This window comes from Periplaneta americana, chromosome 5, assembly GCF_040183065.1.
Source record: "Periplaneta americana isolate PAMFEO1 chromosome 5, P.americana_PAMFEO1_priV1, whole genome shotgun sequence".
Lineage (NCBI taxonomy): Eukaryota > Metazoa > Arthropoda > Insecta > Blattodea > Blattidae > Periplaneta > Periplaneta americana.
In genome coordinates this window covers 84,069,109-84,088,363 of record NC_091121.1, presented here as the reverse complement: position 1 = coordinate 84,088,363, position 19,255 = coordinate 84,069,109, and positions in this window count along the sequence as shown.

The following is a 19,255-nucleotide window of genomic DNA, read 5'->3' as shown; positions in this document are numbered from 1 at the left end:
AATTATTGATATTACTTACGGTTCACTCTGTATACCCATATTACCCATTTTACCGCCAGACTCCGACACAGTATTCTTTCTTTTAGAACTGAAAGTTGTTGGTGACTGTAATAATTTCGAAGGCGTTTGTGTGATTGTGATTTGTTTACATTTTGATGTCATGTCTCCTCTTTTTCATACAAGTATTGGCGAATTCCTGAATGCCACACTACCAAATTGTTGTATGGTGAGAACTGGAGATGCAGATGGACAGTGGATGATATGACTTCCTTGTTGCCTCAGTCTCGCTGCTTGCGATTTCTTTTTATGAGGTCATGTGAAGAATAAAATGTTTGTGCCACCTCTACCGCTCCATATTGAATAAATGCCGCAGCTGTTGAGACACTAAAAAAATTGTTAGAGAATTTGATCAAGGTAACAAATGTATTGGTTTTTTCCTGGACATAAGAAAAACATTTGATACAGTGAAACATGATATCTTAATTGAGAAATTAGACTTATTAGGAATCAAAGGTAATGCTTTAAACTTAATAAAATCGTATCTTAACGACAGAATTCAAATAACGAAAATTGAAAATTATTCAAGTGATCCTTTAATTATTAATATAGGTGTTCCTCAAGACACAATTCTAGGCCTTATTCTATTTTTGATATATATTAATGACTTATTAAAAATTGACTTACAACAATACAATAGTGTTCACTATTCTTATGCAGATGACACAGTTTTACTTTTTGGTGGAAAAACCTGGTATGATGCATATAATAATTCAAATAATGGACTTAAATTAATAAAAAAAAATGGTTTGACATAAATTATCTTTCTATCAACGAAAATAAAACCATAATTATTCCATTCTCATTATCTGAAAATTGTAACAAACCTCCTACATCTATATTAAGTATTAAATTACATAATTCTGATTATTGTCTTATACAGTGTAAATGTCCGATTATTAAAGAGTCCTCTGAAGTTAAGTATTTTGGCATAATTTTCGATAATCATTTAAAATGGAACCAACATATTAATTACCTTTGTAATAATAAAATAGTATATTATTTTGTTTTATTGAGGAATTACTTGTCAATAAGTTTATTACGTACACTTTATTTTACTTTATTTCAATCGGTAATTATGTATGAAGTTATAGGATGAGGTAGCTCATTTAAATCCAATTTTAATCCACTTTATTTATTACAGAAGGAAATAATTAAAATATGTCTTCATAAACCTATTGATTTTCCATCTCAAAATTTGTTTCTATACTTTAATGTACTTAACGTAAGACAAATTTATTATATTGTATTAGTAAAATTCATACATAAAAATCGAAATAATTTTGAATTGTATTCTCATAGTTATGAGACAAAAGGTATGAATTCTTTAAGATTGTTTGAACCAAAATGCAACACTGTTACAGTATTTAATCATAGTAGTAATTTGGGCCCATGAATATATAACAAATTTATATTTAAATATCCTAATCTTGTCAATTATAATAGTTCTAGTATTAAATTTAAAAAGTTGTGTGTGGATTTTATAAAAATTGAAAAATTGTCAATTTAAATTTATATACTGTAATTGCAAATTGTATTGTATCATTATTAATTATGATTATATTGTATAATTATTAATTTCAATTCAGGAATCCGCCCCTGAGCACGAGTTCTACTCTTTCAGGGACGAGCTAAAGTTTCTCTGTATATTTTATATTTTATGTTACAATTATTAGCAAAATAATAAATAAATAAATAAATAAATAAATAAATTGGCAGGAACACGTTAATGCATATTTCTCAACCGCCGGTCCCCGTGATATTCTCCTGGAATTTGTCACTTTACTCTTCTAAGCATTTTTCACGAATAAATAATTTATAGTAGGAATATTGTTAGGAGAATAATTTGCATGATTGTGTCGAAAAGTGCAGGTTCAGATCATCTCTAAACTCTAAATTCTAAAATCTAACTAATAACATCTGTGTAGCAAGGATGGATAGAACAGAGAAAAATTCTCTCCGACACCGGGATTCGAACCCAGGTTTTAAGCTCTAAGTGCTGACGCTTTATCCACTAAGCCACACCGGATTCCAGTTCCGATGCCGGATCGAATCCCCTCAGTTTAAGTTCTACGTCTCAGTTTTCCCTTTGGTGGTCTACCCTCATGTACTGTGTCACAGATTGTGACAGTGGTACAATGTCCAACGCACTATGTACTGTACAGATGTGCGCTCATTACGAGTGACTAAGTGGCCGAGATCCGACCTCTGTCGGACTTAGGCAAATGTTAATGGTTAATAATTGATAATAAGTTATCTGTTCAACACTCTGTTTATCGCAAGTTATACCTTCTTGTAGCTTAAATTGAACCGGCTTTGAAAGGCGATGCTTAGGACTTTCTTATAATATTCGTAGAACGTCAAAGCAATTTCTATATTCTTGTAGTAGATTAATTTGATCTACTGTAGACCAAGATATGTCTATCTCTCTGTTTATCCGTTTATATTATTCGAAGTGGGAACGTTAAAACGAATTAAAATGGTAATTTATGTAATTATTAGTGTATAATCGTGATAATTATGGCACGACTACGAGTGTAAAAAACTATTATAAGTTAAATTTAGAAAATGTAATTTTATGATGTAGTAGAGACATGAGTACTGGATGTGACGTAATATATTGTATGGTTGCTAAGTAACCGTTTCTAAGATAATGCTATTTTCTTGTTTTGAAGCTTTTTTTTTTTTACAGGTACGTTATATACAATTGTTCTCTGCCCGCGGTGATGACATCATTAAATACTAGTTGCTAGGTAATCTTTTCTGGCACCAGTGCCAGAATCAGGCCAATTGTGCACGATTTGTGGCGTCATAACGATCGTGTTTTAATACTAGGATTGCATAAATGGAATTTTTAGCATACTAAAATAGAAGAATGCATTAAACTCAATAGGAACTGAAAACTTTTGAACTCATCGCGGATTCGTTCGTTCGGTATTTGAGAGGCTAATAGATTTTTAAGACAGTTTTCTGAATTTCTGACTCTTATTATCGTCTTCCGAAACTTGTGAAACTAAACTATATATTATCCGGAAACATGAATGCTAGTGCTTCCACTTTCCATGAAGAAGACAGGGGTGAAATCGCAGCGAGTCAGTGGAATTTGAGTTCGACATAAGATGACACTGGACACGTAATTTTTGGATACTTTTCATTTTCTCTTTCATCATTTAACCAATATTCCCATCTTAATTTCATTATCACCGCGTTAGGAGTTAAAGGAATGAATATCCATGCTTGTCAACTACTACGACAACATAGTCATAGAAATCGTAATAAGAACATCATATCTGACCAGCAATTCGCTGGTAACAAAGAAAGAAACAAAATATTTCACAGATCCTCTGCTTACTCTGCGAGTTTCATTGTACTAAATCTTTATTTCCTATTCTGTTTTGTAGCTCGTACCATCTTTTCATAATTTTAACCGTAACTTCGTGGGTTTAACTATTCAAGTCTGGGTACAGATATTTTTATCTTCCACTGAGTTAAACGCAAGTTTGTAATTACTTTCTCAGGACCTTTTAGGATTCCTTAAAGGGCACAAAACATTCACACGGTCCATATAGAACTTGACCGACCGGGGCCTTGAATTTTCTTCCCCTCCTTTCCAAACAAATTCGAGAGCTTTTTCTCGCATTCCTTCCTACTGTTGTTAAAAAGGAATTCCTGGGGAGCGTAGTAAAGTAAAATTCTTATGTCGACAGGCAGGTAATGCCCCCAGCTGCCATGAGTTACTGTGTTCGAGTGGGGAATGCTTTAAACAAGAAATATTAACTAGTGCACGAAATTAACTGGGATTATTGCTGCTTTATGTCTGTCGTTACAGTAACAGCTCCTCGCAGTTTGCTCTTCTTTTGTCTTGCGTATCTGAGTAAGTCTGACTTTACAGTGTTACTAGGAGCATTGTGTGTGGCAGAGATGTCTAAAGAGAATTAAACAAAGCTGTTTTAAGATATAATGCTAAATTTGTAAATCTGCAGATGTCTCTGGAATAGAGGATTTTGGATAAGGTTTGCGAAATACAGAACGATGATTATATATTAGAGGCGAACTAAAGGAAAGCAAAATAATTTGCTTTAAGAAACCATTCGTTTCTCATGTACGCTTCCTTCCTTTTCTTTTTCTTAGCCTTTCGTCTTTCCTTCCTTGCTTGTACATTTCCTTCCTTTATTTTTCCTGTTCCTGTTTTCTTTCTACTGCTATTTCTTTCTTTTCTTTCTCTTCTTTCCTTTCTATTCCATCCCTATTTCATTTGTTTCTTTCTCATTTCTCTTCCTTCTTTCTCTCCTTTCTTCTTTATGCTTTTCTTCCTTCTGACTCTCCTTTCTTCATTCTACTTTCTCATCTTTCTTCTGTCTCCTTTCTTCCTTTCGCTTTCTCTTCTTTCTTTCTTCTTTCTCTCTTTTCATCCTTCTACTTTCCTTCTTCCTTCTTCCTCTCTTTTCTTACTCCTACTTTCCTTTCTTCTTTCTCTCATTTCTTACTTCTACTTTCCTCCCTTCTTTCTTTCTTCTTTCTCTCTTTTCATCCTTCTACTTTTCCTTCTTCCTTCTTCCTCTCCTTTCTTACTCCTACTTTCTTTTCTTCTTTCTCTCATTTCTTACTTCTACTTTCCTCTCTTCTTTCTTTCTCGCCTTCCTTTTTTCTACTTTCTCCTCTTTCTTCTACTTTCCCTTCTTTCTTTCTTCTATTTTCCCTTCTTTCTTTCTTCTATTTTCCCTTCTTTCTTTCTTCTATTTTCCCTTCTTTCTTTCTTCTACTTTCCCTTGTTTTTTCTTCTACTTTCCTTTCTTCTTTCTTCTACTTCCCTTCTTCTTTCTTCTACTTTCCCTTCTTTCTTCTACATTCCCTTTCTTCTTTCTTCTACTTTCCCTTTTTCTTTCTTCTACTTTCCCTTTTTTATTTCTTTTACTTTCCCTTTTTTCTTTCTTCTACTTTCCCTTCTTCCTTTCTTCTACTTTCCCTTTTTCTTTCTTCTACTTTCTTTCTTTCTTTCTTTCTTCTACTTTCCCTTTTTTTTTCTTCTACTTTCCCTTTTTTCTTTCTTCTACTTTCCCTTTTTTCTTTCATCTACATCCCTTCTTTCGTTCTTCTACTTTCCTTTTTTCTTTCTTCTACTTTCCTTTTTTCTTTCTTCTACTTTTCCTTTTTTCTTTCTTCTACTTTTCATTCTTTCTTTCTTCTACTTTCCCTTCTTTCTTTCTTCTACTTTCCTTTTTTTCTTTCTTCTACTTTCCTTTTTTCTTTCTTCTACTTTTCCTTTTTTCTTTCTTCTACTTTTCCTTTTTTCTTTCTTCTACTTTCCCTTCATTTCTTCTTCTACTTTCCCTTCTTTCTTTCTTTCTTCTACTTTCCCTTTTTCTTCTACTTCCCTTTTTTCTTTCTTCTACTTTCCCTTTTTTCTTTCTTCTACTTTCCCTTCTTCCTTTCTTCTACTTTCCCTTTTTTCTTTCTTCTACTTTCTTTCTTTCTTTCTTTTACTTTCCCTTTTTTCTTTCTTCTACTTTCCCTTTTTTCTTTCTTCTACTTTCCCTTTTTTCTTTCTTCTACATCCCTTCTTTCGTTCTTCTACTTTCCTTTTTTCTTTCTTCTACTTTCCTTTTTTCTTTCTTCTACTTTTCCTTTTTTCTTTCTTCTACTTTCCCTTCATTTCTTCTTCTACTTTCCCTTCTTTCTTTCTTTCTTTCTTCTACTTTCCCTTTTTCTTCTACTTCCCTTTTTTCTTTCTTCTACTTTCCCTTTTTTCTTTTTCTACTTTGCCTTTTTTCTTTCTTCTACTTTGCCTTTTTTCTTTCTTCTACCTTGCCTTTTTTCTTTCTTCTACTTTGCCTTTTTTCTTTCTTCTACTTTCCCTTTCTTCTTTGTCTCCTCTCTTCTACTTTCCATTCTTTCTCTCTTCTTTCTCTCCTTTCTTTTTTCATGTTATTCCTTCATTTTCCATTCTTATTTATTTTCTTCTTACTTCCATGTTCTTCTTTCTATTCTCTTCTTTTCGTTTCTATTTTATTTCTTTCATATCTGTCTTTTGTCAATTTCTTTTTTTTATTTTCTTTTCTTTTTTATCCCTTCTTTTCTCTCTTCTTTCCATTTTTATTCATTTCTTTCCATGTTTTTTCATTTCCAACTTCCTTTTTCTTTCTTTCTTTCTTTCTTTCTTTCTTTCTTTCTTTCTTTCTTTCTTTCATTTTCATATTTATTTACATTTTCCCCCCTTTGTTTTCTCCTCTATTTCCATACCATTTACTTCTCGATTTTTTATGTAGTCTTTTTCTTTTTCCTTTCTTTCCTTTTCCTTTTCTTTTTCGTTTCTTCTTTCTCCATTTTCTTTCTTATTTATTTTTACTTTTACTTTATTTTCTTACTATTTATTTAATTTCTGTCCTTTCTTTCCCTCTTTCATTTCTTTCCTTTTACATACATTTCCTCTTCCGTTGTTTACTTCTCCAGCTTTTCTTTTCTTTCTCTTTTTCGTTCATTTCCTGCAATTTCTTCTTTTTTGCTTTATTATTAACTTAATTTCGTTCTGCCTTTTTTTTTTATTTTTTCCTTTATATTTTTCTTCGGGGGGCAAAGATTAATTGGAATTTCCCGATCTCTGATCGGATCAACAACCCTGACAGAATTGATATTTAACCCTTGCGGTGGATTTCGGTTAAATTCGCAGGGTCTAATTAGTCAAATCCACTCTCCTCACCTCGACACTGGGACCCTTTGTGTTCTTTTAAATTGCGAAAGAGAGGGTGTTGTGCGGAAAGCAACGGGAAGCTATCACATTTATCTTTCCCAAGAAAAACTGCAAACATGGAATGATGAGTCTTTCCACGTTAAGATATTCCGAACGTAAGGCGAAGAAAGACTGGATAAAAGAGAAATGTAAAGAAATAGATGATCTAGAGAGAAAAGTAAGATGTGATTTAATGTACCGCGAAGTAAGATGTTTGGACTTCACAAATGATAACAAGAAATACATAGAAGACGAAATCAGAAATGAAATAACAAACAAAGAATATGCAATTGGATTACTACGAACAATCGGCGAAAGATATCTCGAGAAGAATTACTGGATCTTATGCCGACACTAAGAGGAAGCCAGAATATAGGAAAGATTGCAGAATGCTGGGTTTGCAGTAAAAGACCTGCCCTTGGGGCACAAAACTATGAATGAATATTTTCCTTCTTTCTTTCGTTTCTTTTCTTATTAATTTATTTCATTTCCTACTTTATTTTTTCAATTTTTATTTTCAGATTTCTTTCTTTCTTATTCTTTTCTATTTTCTTCTTTTATATCCTGTTTACTCCTCTTTTCTTTCTTGCCTTTTTACTTGTTATTCTTTATTTTTTTCTTCTTTTCTTGTTCCTTTTCTTCCTTGCATTTTCATATCCCTTTCGTTTTTATTTCCTCCTTCTTCCTTCTTTATTTTTCTTTCCTTTTTCCTTACCTTTCTCCTTTATTTCCACTTTCTTCCTGCCTTTCCGCTTCCCTTTATTCTTTGTTTCCTGCGATCTTAAGTAAGAATACAACATATAAAACAGGAATGGAAAGTAGACGTAAAAGGAATGATGACAAAAACCAGAATCTTAGGACGAACCCAAATAAATAAGAAAAGATAGCTTCTCTTGTAGGGGAGAACATGCCATGATGTATTAACCGTGAATTTGTTGAATTAATACATTCCTTTCCAACTTACACTCATCCCTCAAATTGAGAAAAATATTTAGATCCGAGTTGCTAATTCTATTAAATAGTCTCAACAATAATGTAGGCATTTAAATCGGCGTTGTGCCTCACACTTATTTAGTACGACAGTGGTGGTCTGTAGAGAAATTACACGATAAATTGTTCATAGTAAGACATCAGATGCCTAGGAAGCCAAGATGTGCACGTTAACCTCTGAGTACACGCCATAACTGTGTATGACAGGTAATTGACAGCGGTCAGGCCCATTGCTGTCCCTGGATTACCCATAATTCATAGTGAGAAGCTCTCTCGGGAATGGTCACGCGAAGTCTTTTACGAGGTAACTGCTGGAGTTATATCGAGCGGGGTTGCAAATAAACTAAATAGGGGCTACTGACATGAAAATGCCTGCATGTCCGTCTTCAACACTTGGACATAAAAGTCACTTCATTATACTTTGTAAAAGTTGGCATTTCCTTTCCTCTAGTGTATTTCTAACAAAATGCTACAAGAAGTTACTTAATCACAGATGTCTGCTGCCCAGCTGTTGAGTATAATATACACGTGATTTATGGTAAAATGTCAGACTTGTGAAGTCGAGATTCGCGGATTCGAAAAGCTTCAAAGGCGTTATTGTTGTCAATATTATTATTAAAAGGTAATATCATAAGAGGTTTTCAATTTATCCAAAGAAAATGAAAACCTCACGCGATGTTTAAGAAGACTATCTCTGGAATATAATAATATTCAAGTAATTAATAAAATAAAGGTCATAACGAATATTATTGTATTTACTTACATTGCATTGTTTTTACTCTAGATAGACAAAAATTAAATTAAATTTCGACTTGAGACTAAGCCTATTAGATGCATAACTCACCTTGTCCATATTAAATGATTTTCCATAATTCGCGAAAGAAAAAACTCCAGGAACCTAAACTATTGGTCACTGAAACTGGAAAAATATGCTGTTAGAGTACATTGCATGATAGTATTAAACTGTTATTTTCTGGGAAGTCAAAATTAAAAAAAATATTGGTATAAACTGAATTTTATTTTTGGATAACTAGCAGTTGTGCTAGTTAATGATAAAGATAAGGGAAGTTTTGAAGAATGTAAACTAATTATATCATAGTATATCTGAAATAATAATAATAATAATAATAATAATAATAATAATAATAATACTAATGATAATGATACTAATGATAATGATAATCACTTCTTGCCTCTGAAACTTTCCTTCTACGAAAGAGAGGCAAAAGTAAAGAAGCACTTACTTACTTACTTACTTACTTACTTACTTACTTACTTACTTACTTACTTACTTACTTACTTACTTACTTACTTACTGACTTTTAAGGAACCCGGAGGTTCATTGTCGCCCTCAAATAAGCCCGGCATTGGTCCCTATCCTGAGCAAGATTAATCCAGTCTCTATCATCATATGCCACCTCCCTCAAATCCATTTTAATATTATCTTCCCATCTAAGTCTCGGCCTCCCCAAAGGTCTTTTTCCCTCCGGCCTCCCAACTAACACTCTATATGCATTTCTGGATTCGCCCATACCTGCTACATGCCCTGCTCATTTCAAACGTCTGGATTTAATATTCCTAATTATGTCAGGTGAAGAACACAATACATGCAGTTCTGTGTTGTGTAACTTTCTCCATTCCCCTGTAACTTCATCCCTCTTAGCCCCAAATATTTTTCTAAGCACCTTATTCTCAAACACCCTTAACCTAGGTCCCTCTCTCAAAGTAATAGTCCAAGTTTCACAACCATAAAGAACAACCGGTAATATAACTGTTTTATAAATTCTAACTTTCAGATTTTTTGACAGCAGACTGGATGATAAAAGTTTCTCAACCGAATAATAACAGGCATTTCCCATATTTATTTTGTGTTTAATTTCCTTCCGAGTATCATTTATATTTGTTACTGTTACTCCCAGGTATTTGAATTTTTCCACCTCTTCAAAAGATAAATAAAATTTGTTATACTGCTGGAATGTTTCACGCAAACGGCTAAAATTAAACATGAAGATGTCTTTATCGTATTACTGCACTGATTAGACTTCATGACCTATTCGTCTTTCACAAAGTTTTGTTTGATTTCAAAATTGTTCTCTCCTGAGTTTTATAGCTCTGCTAACTTTTTATTTTACGTATAATAGGCCTACACGTTTGAGAAGAAAGGAAAATAATTGAAGGGGCATATTTCGTTAGGCCTGTTTTTTCTAGAAGATCCATTTGACTAATCAAAGGTACAAGCTTATTCAGCTATTGTATGCAATCATTTATTGTTATAAATGAATGCTTCAATATTATATTTTCTACAAGTCATATATTTCATTAATTCGATATTACATCCTTTTTCCGGGGAGGTATTCAATTATTATATATTTGTAATGGTACTCTAAATGGTTCCTTCGTAAGTGTATGTGTAAATCAATTATCTCTACATTGCATTATTTTATCTATTATATTATTGACTTATAGTTCGTTTCTTATGTCTTCATTCTTTTTTGCAATCCAACATGATGTGCCCTGCTAAAGGATGGAGTAATCTCATTTCACCCGTCTCTATTTGTTGCATTTTTTTTATATTTTATAGTAAGTGCCGCACTCGAGACCCATATATTAATATTGGAATAACCACAATTTCATAAAATTTATAAATTGTTTCAGGACGTACATTTTTAGATAATATCTGTTTAAAATTTCTTGTTAATTGTCTAAACTTACTTATTTTGTTCATAATTAATTTTCGTGTGATACTATGCATCCTAAACAGTTAAAACTAGATATCTGTTTGTTTTTCCGTCTATTTCGATTCTTTGTTCTATATTTGAGAATCCATACACCCCATTAAATTTGATTTATTGGTAGAAATTTTAAGATTTTTTTTTATGTGGAATAAAATTATAGAGTGTGTATCAAAAGGTCAGGTCAATTCTTAAGGAGGTGATTCAGGACCTTATTTGCAACAAAAAATCCTAATACAGTTTTTCAATATTCATCTCCGTTTCCGAGTTACACGAATATCACGTACCGTATCTATCCCCATTTGATTCCACACCTAATGGACCTGTCTGCTTTAGAGAAGGTAGGCTAATTGTCATTTGTCTAGAGAAGATGCTCAAAATGTCCCCCTTTTGCACGAACACACGCTTCAGCACGCCGTCTGACCTCTCGCTGCACATTATCCAATCCGTGCTGGTGTATCTCAATTGCAGCCGTGTTAATCTTTGCAACGAGCTCTTCCCTGCTTGCTATCTCCGTTTGGTACACTTTCTCCTTCATGCAGCCCCAGAGAAAGAAGTCCAATGGTGTTTGGTCTGGGGACCGGGCTGATCAGGCAACTATGGTATCAACTAGACGGTGCTCCAGCACATTTCAGACTTCCAGTACGCCAATGGTTAGATCACCATTTTTCAGGTAGATGGATTGGAAGGGGTGGTTCCATTGTCTGGCCTTCCCTGGTCCTGAATCACCTCCTTAAGGATTGACCTGACCTTTTGGTACACCCTGTATATTGTGTTTGGAAATTTTCTGAATCTGGAAATATAGCCTGGTCATCTGCAAACAGTGTAAGTGTAGTATTTAAAGTGTATATCCTGGAATAAGATGTTTAATCTGAAACCTTCAGTCACTACTTAATGACGCCATTAATAAAGAAATTAAACAGTATAGGTGAAAGGACTGAAAAAGACAGCCTTGTTTTGACACGTCAATTATTTCCTCTGTATTTTATCTTGTTTGTTTTAATTTGAATTGTGGTGTTTATAAGCTTAGGGTTGTTTTAATTAAATGTTTAGGAATCCCATATGTCAATAGAATATTTATAACATTTTTATATTCATGTAAGTGAAGATGTCGGAACAAATTAAAAGCACAGAAATTCTTGGAGAGATATAAATCCATAGAAACCAAGGGGCCGAAGATACATTAAAAACAATGGAGAAGATGTCTATTAATGTCAATGAAGAAGTTATAAAAGCCGATATGAGGCTGTTGAAATTAATTTGAAATCTTGAAAATCGAAACGGGTCTTAATACCTAAACATTCAGAACCATTGTACAATATGACTATGGACAGGAAAAAGAAGAGTCAGACAAGTTTAAATCTGGATATTGATCTTAAAAAATGGATCATAGTTTAAACAATGACGAAAGAAGCTGGCACATGGGAGTTGTAAAACATAAGTGAAGTGCATATTGCACAATTTTTGCATTTCTACTTTTTAACTGAGGCTTTTATATATCAGATCCCACGCGACTTGGCTTATAAAACTGAGTAGAGGAGCACGCCTCCCTGTCTTCTTTTGTCATTAATTTTACTCCCCATAAAGTGCTTGAAAACATTAAAACTGATTTATAGACCTTCATCGCGCCTGTTCAGGAACTGAATGGATGGCCGTGGAAATGTGCACACCGTATCCTGAATTCCCGTTTCTTTTGCTTTTGTAACAGAGAAGGGATTCATGTGAAATGTCGGGACTGACTTCGTAGATTCTGAATTCGCTCAGGTGTTGCTGGAGACATTCTGTGGCGATAAAATACAGACGTGAAGCAATATGGTCATTATAAGCGTGAGGAAACATAACTTATGACATATATTATATTTTATTATTTTCGCTTTTATATACCATACTGCTGAGGTGGTGTTCTGTATATAGAAGGTTTCTAAGAATGGATGGTAACTATATGACCGTAAGGTCGAATAATATGCTCATCTTCTATGGCGTGATCAATGGTGACTTCAGATTTGAAAATATTCGTAGACTTGGTTCGAGTTAAATATATCTAAATTATTAAGACTATATATTATGGTTAACGTTTTTAAGGGCATATGTACGTGAACGACCACAATAATATTGTCAGAAAATGTATGCTTTAAATTTCTAAAATTTTATAAGGAAATGAACTCACAATTGGACAAAAATTTCAAGGTAGCACAACAAGAATTATTAGAACTTAAATATCTGATAAAAGCATAAAAAATTCATTAATAATAGTTTTTAGAATTCACTTTTTACTTTAAATTAAATTTTCCAAAATTTGAAAATTTTACACACTATTTCATAACTCCACAACCATTAGAGATAGCATTCTGAAATTTTGTACACTGATTTAACATGCATTTATGCAAAAGGTAGACCACAATAATAGCCACTTCTTTGAAAATAGAAAAATTAGGCCAGAAAACATCATGTAAATTTTAATATATTTTATATAGGACAAATAAAAAATTAATTGTATTAAAATGAACAGCTTTACGTGTCTGAGAGTAGTCTTTTACTTTCCAGAAATAAGTATTTATTACATGCAGGAAAAATATTAAAGATGTCAGAGAGACTATAACAGTGTTATGGTTACCAAATGATGTAACTTCAGATTTTTTTTGTGTGTTTTTTTTTTTCTAGGCTTTGATGAAACTGGTTTGAAAAATATTGGTAACCTTTTTTATACTTTTATCAGTTATTTACGTTCTAATAAGTCTTGTTATGGTACCTTGTAATTTTTATCCAATTGTGAGTTCATTTTCTTATAAAATTTCAGAAATTTAGGGCCTGCATTTTCTGATAATATTTGTTGTCCTTCACATACATATACCCTTAAGTAACATTAATTTTCGTAAAAGGATCGGATTTTATTCTTTCTATTGCTGTTAAAACTAGAACAAATAACATTGCTCTCGTCTTCAACACATTATTTTTTTAAGTAGATAGTCGAATACAAGGTAGAATTACTACATATTTAGGCAATTAGATTTTTTTAACTTTATTCAGTCCTTCCTTTGTTTTCTTCTATCTCTAGATTTATAAATTAAATTGAGTTTGGTAAGACTATTTGAAGGGTAAAAAAAATGCAAATTTGAGATATTAAGCATATGGTGAGCGTATTGTAGCGGCCATCTACTGAATTAGTTGTTATGGTAAAAAAACACCATAGGTATGTGTTATGGAAGTGGAAATTTTCAGTTTTTTCATAAAACCACCGTAGACCAAAAACTTTTTTTTTTGTGGAAACATTGTCCAGCCATGACGGTGGTAGCATTTACAAATATCCCATTCATATCATCTTGAAACATTTATCCATACAATTTTAAACCGTAGGAGATTGGCAGCACTGCTTCTTACGTACGCGGCAAGAGCCACCTCAGAGAAAAATATTTATGGTGTCATCTTTTGGTTGAGCAGAACTTAGTATGAAATGCAAATCTAAAAATTGGAAATTTATCGTTTGAAAAGATGGAAAAGTTCAAATATTTTGAAGCAACAGTAACAAATATAAATGACACTCAGGAGGAAATTAAACGCAGGATAAATATGGGAAATGCCTGTTATTACTGGGTTGAGAAACTTTTTCATCCAGTCTACTCTCAAAATAGCTGGAAGTTAGAATTTATAAAACAGTTATATTATCGGTTGTTCTGTATGGTTTTGAAACTTGGATTCTCACTTGAGAGAGGAACGGAAGTTAAGGGAGTTCGAGAATAAGGTGCTTAGGAAAATATTGGGGCTAAGAGGGATGAAGTTACAGGAGAATGGAGAAAGTTACACAACGCAGAACGCAGAACTGCACGCATTGTATTCTTCACCCAACATAATTAGAAATATTAAATCCAGACGTTTGAGATGGGCAGGACATGTAGCTCGTATGGGTGAATCCAGAAATGTATATAGAGTTTTAGTTGAGAGACCGAAGGGAAAGTGACCTTTGGGGGAGACCGAGACATAGATTGGAGGATAATATTAAAATGGATTTGATGGAGGTGGGATATGATGGTAGAGATAGGGACCGATGGCGGGCTTAGGTGAGGGCGTCAATGAACCTTTGAGTTCCTTAAAAGCCATTTATAAGTAAGTCATATTTAGGTGCAGAAGTAACCCCATGGAAGAAATATAAGCAACGAAATGAGAAGAAACAGGATATAATAAAGAAAAAGAAGATTAAAGAAGAGGCACACTTTAGCCACAACAGAATATTTTTTCTTAAAACAATCATTGCTCACAGTTACCTGCATTTATATGCTATATGTATTTCTATGAGACAATATAAGTTATAAATGTACTTCAGTTTTCCCAAGTTTTTACAACACCTTAAGAAATGGCATGATAAATTTCATACTTGAAGTGTAAACAATATCCATGCCAGATAGTTTTTTATTTCTCTTGACAATTTATGTTTTTATACTATGGTTCTTTTTTTTCAAAAACCCTTCATTTGTATTCATTATCAAAAATTTCTAAAACTTCCTGATTTGTCTTCTGATTTATTAGTTAAATCCTGAAAATAAACGCAAGCTTTTTTCGAATCTTTGTTTGTTTTTAGACACCTTCAACAGCACGACAAAGTCTCGTTAAAGCGAGTCTCAGTCTCTCTTAAACTTTATACATAATTTATTCCGGCCGAAATAACAGTTCTGGCATAATATTTGTGATATTTAAGTGAAGAAGAACTTAATACGTCAGACAATTAATTTAAAGTCTCGCTGCTTGATCCTGACGAAAAGACAGCTTCCCAACATCGCAATTTTGTGAATTACAAAGTTAGACTTTAATGCCTTTAATATAATATTTAGAAATTTAGTCTTACAAAACAAATATATTCCATACCTTCTTTCTCGCCTTCATTCTTGATAATGGACCGCAAACCACATACAGGAAACTCGGCTACTTCGCAATATTAAGCAGTAAATCTATCATATTTTTATCAAAATGTTTATTGAAAAAATATTATCAAGGTATGTAGACATGGACGAAATCTTTCATTACCAAATGAGATAAAGAGACCTATTAAAATGCAAATATATTTAGTTGTACATACATTACAGTTCAAAAAGAACAACTCGGGTAATTCCGCAACAGTGCGGATAAATCCGCAATAGGACTTCGATAATTCCGCAGTAGTAAATAATTATGAAATACATTATGAAAGTAACATAAAAGGAACAATTTATATGTAACAATGCTCACTTTCTTCACAGCTATGTAGCAAAACACGAAAAACAGCCAACTTTCGATGTTTCACTGTATTGCTAACAAATGTGTCGACCAATATCCTTAATTTTTTCCTATAGCATTGCAGAGGACATGCCTCCATGTTTTCTTTGTTGTTATTTCATATGTTGCCATTAAATTGAATGACCCATGTATATCTTGGACTGACGGGATTTTCTCCTTGCCAAACTTCCAGAACGATTACCTTTACTTTTACCTCTAAATCTTGGAAACCTCTATAAGTTGGACACATTTTGGTGCAACCGTGAATGTCGAACTCAGATTTTACCGTATCATTGTCGTCGTTGGGAACTCTCCCATATTACATTGTCTTTATCTAAGCTTAAAAACACAGCTGTGTGTCTCCAGCGCAATATTTCTTAATCAGATTAAACGTAAGCACATTATGCAAGGTGACCAGAAGAATGTGGAGGAATTCCTGCAGACGTTTAATTATATGACACAAAACTTAAAAAAATTAACTTCGTTTTCTAGACAAGAAAGACCGTAAAATACTTTTGAAGGTAATTTACAAAACTAATCTTGTTTCACATTAATCCTCCTCCTACCAAAGGGTGTAATAAGATTACCTCACTGATGACTTTTCAATATTGTTTTAATTTTTCTCCATATTTATTTTTGAAATTCCTCGAATTTGTCTGTTATATTACTACTAATAAAATAAGAATAACAGAAATAATTAACCTGCTTTAAGAAATACCTAATCGGCATTATTCATGTGGGATGATCTTGTTACCCACTTTGGCTTAATTGAAATAGAGATGATGATGATGTAATATTTTAAGAGAATCCTTGATAATATTTATAAGAAGAGACATTACATAATCAAAAGGAATGTGAAGTTCCTTAAGATAATTCCATGTAAATTTTGTAATAGAACCTCTACTGCCAAACAGCAAACCAATGACAGACCATTGTTTAAGAGGGACGTTGTACTTTTGAGAAAGATACGGCAGACAAGGTTCATATATAGACTTCTTCTCAATATCAACTTCGGTGGCCTGATTTAGGTTCCTTTCGAGACGGATGGTAGGGTCAAGAACAAGAGCCCGTTTTAAGCGTCCGTTAAGAGCAATAATGTCTGCCCGTCTGAAAGAACCATCTGATGATACACAATGTAACTCCTCATGAATCTCTCAATTTAAAGTTTTTAACGATGTCGCCAAAGCATGTCGTACACGATGATGTCTAGCATTGATCAGCAGCTCGCCTTTAGGGCATTGTCCAAGCACGTGTCCAAGTGTTTCAAGCTCACTACAGTCTGAATGACGGCAGCGGGTTATGCTTAGAGTTCTGCCCGGTATTGCGCGAACCGCCGAAATATTGCTTTACATTTTCAACAAAATTAAACGAGACTTTGAATCACTCTGTATTTTTAAAAAGAGCAAACGTAATTTACATTTTTACATTTTCTGAAGTCCATAGTCAATAATATATGCATTTATAATGATTCCAAATGCTTAACAAAGATTGGTACAGGATTTTGATTGGGATAATTGTATTAGCCCCGCTTGGTAGTAGTAAGTTGTAAAAAACTTTGGTAGCACGAGGGTTAGGCCGAATTAATTAATCTTGGTAGTGTTTCTCTAAAAACAACAACGAACAAACACGACGGACTTCCTTTACCTACAGTCCTACTCATATTCATTTCTGTAGTCACAAGTTATTTGCGTTGCCGCAGAGAAGTGAACGCTGCGGTAATTTATATAATTTAATAATCGTGTCCAGACCTCGGGCATCTTTATATCAAAACACAGAAGTGGTGCATGGGCGTACAGTAGAGGTTAGCAACCGTACTGCACGGCTGCAGAGATACGCCTCGCTGCCTGTACCGATGCGATGTCTGCGTGACTCATGTGATTTGTGTCTGGTTTATGCAGCGGGGCGACGCTTCAATCCCAGCGGACGTTAACAAGCAAAACGTGTGCATTGTTTCATACGACATCCATCATGGAAATATACAGCAGTTTAAATACCTGCGAGGCAGACAACCTCACTGCATTCGTACACATATGCTTAGTTTAATAGTCCAAGAAGACATTATCTGTAAGTGCCACCGGCGTGGTCTAGGGGTTACAGATCTAGAATCGTAGTGCAAGACTAAGCGCGGACATGGGTTCGAGTCCAGTTTGAATGACTGGATTTTTTTCGAGGTTTTCCAAATTTAAGACGATTGTCTGGTAATCCCATACGACTATAGGAAATAAAATGTTTCACAAGCAGAGCTCTTAATAACTGAAAAGTACCTAAGTTTTTAAAATGTTAGTGTCAACAAATTAAAATATAGCGTTAGGATTAGAGTCTTGCATAACCGGTTACGAAATATAGAAGAGACATATTGCTCCTGAACGCCGAGTGGACGACTCTGGATCACGAACGATAGATAATATTGAGCCATCCAGGAGTTCCAAGAATCGTTGCAAGGACGCGATTATCATCGTGTACCTTTCAATTGATATTTTCTCCTCTCTTTTCATTCATTCATTCTTCCAGCAACCCAGGTATTGCAACAGCACGCATCATGAAGCTACAATCATTAGAACTCGAGAATGTTTTTATTTTTGTTAATAACTTTTTATCTCCTTAAAATGATTCATTACTGAAATAATAATACTTCCACTTAGAATAATTAAAAGACATAGGCTATATTAACAACTACTCTTTCAGAGGTAGCCTATGTATTTTGAGTTTAAAGTATGAACGTTACAATAGTAAATGTGTACTTATTTGCTATTCTATTTTGTAATTGCAATTTATTTTATTCTTGTATTTGTTTACATGTCAGATTTCATCTATGCATTACGCTTATTTCCTTTGTTGTTACCGGTGTCCATTAGTTGATTTATATATCAGTTATGAAAATAAATGTACCAAAGTGTCCAATCAATTATAATCCTATTTAAGCTAACACTTTTCTTTTAATTACGAAAAGTAAATTACCTTCAATTGTTACTCCATTTGTGTAGTTAAAAATGTCATCAGAGTTCCTGTATGATGAAATGTGCTTGGTATTCTCCCCTCTACCTATATCTGTGGTTCTGTCTAGCCAGGCTCAACAGCTTCAAGGCCGGATATTCGAAGGAATGTCCAACCTCACCGGTTGATCTGCGACCGGTCGAATATAAACCGGTTCTAAGCGCTGTTCTGCAGCACTCTGGTTAGAAATTAAATTTTTAAAGAAAATGTATAATTGTGTAATGTGTATATATATATATATATATATTAGTTATTTAGATTAATAATATTAATATAGATCTTAAGCTTTATTTAATAGTATGCAATTTTAAATTTGTTAATGTTTTTGCATTATCTTTTTTGTTTTGTGTTACTGTCCTTGTAAATGTTCTCGTTCTGTTTGAATGAACGTTATTAATTTGTTTCTTGGCTGTATGTATACATACTGTATTTCTGGTTGCGTGGAAGAAAAGGCCTGATGGTCTTATCATCACGAGAATAAATAAATTTATTATTATTATTATTATTATTA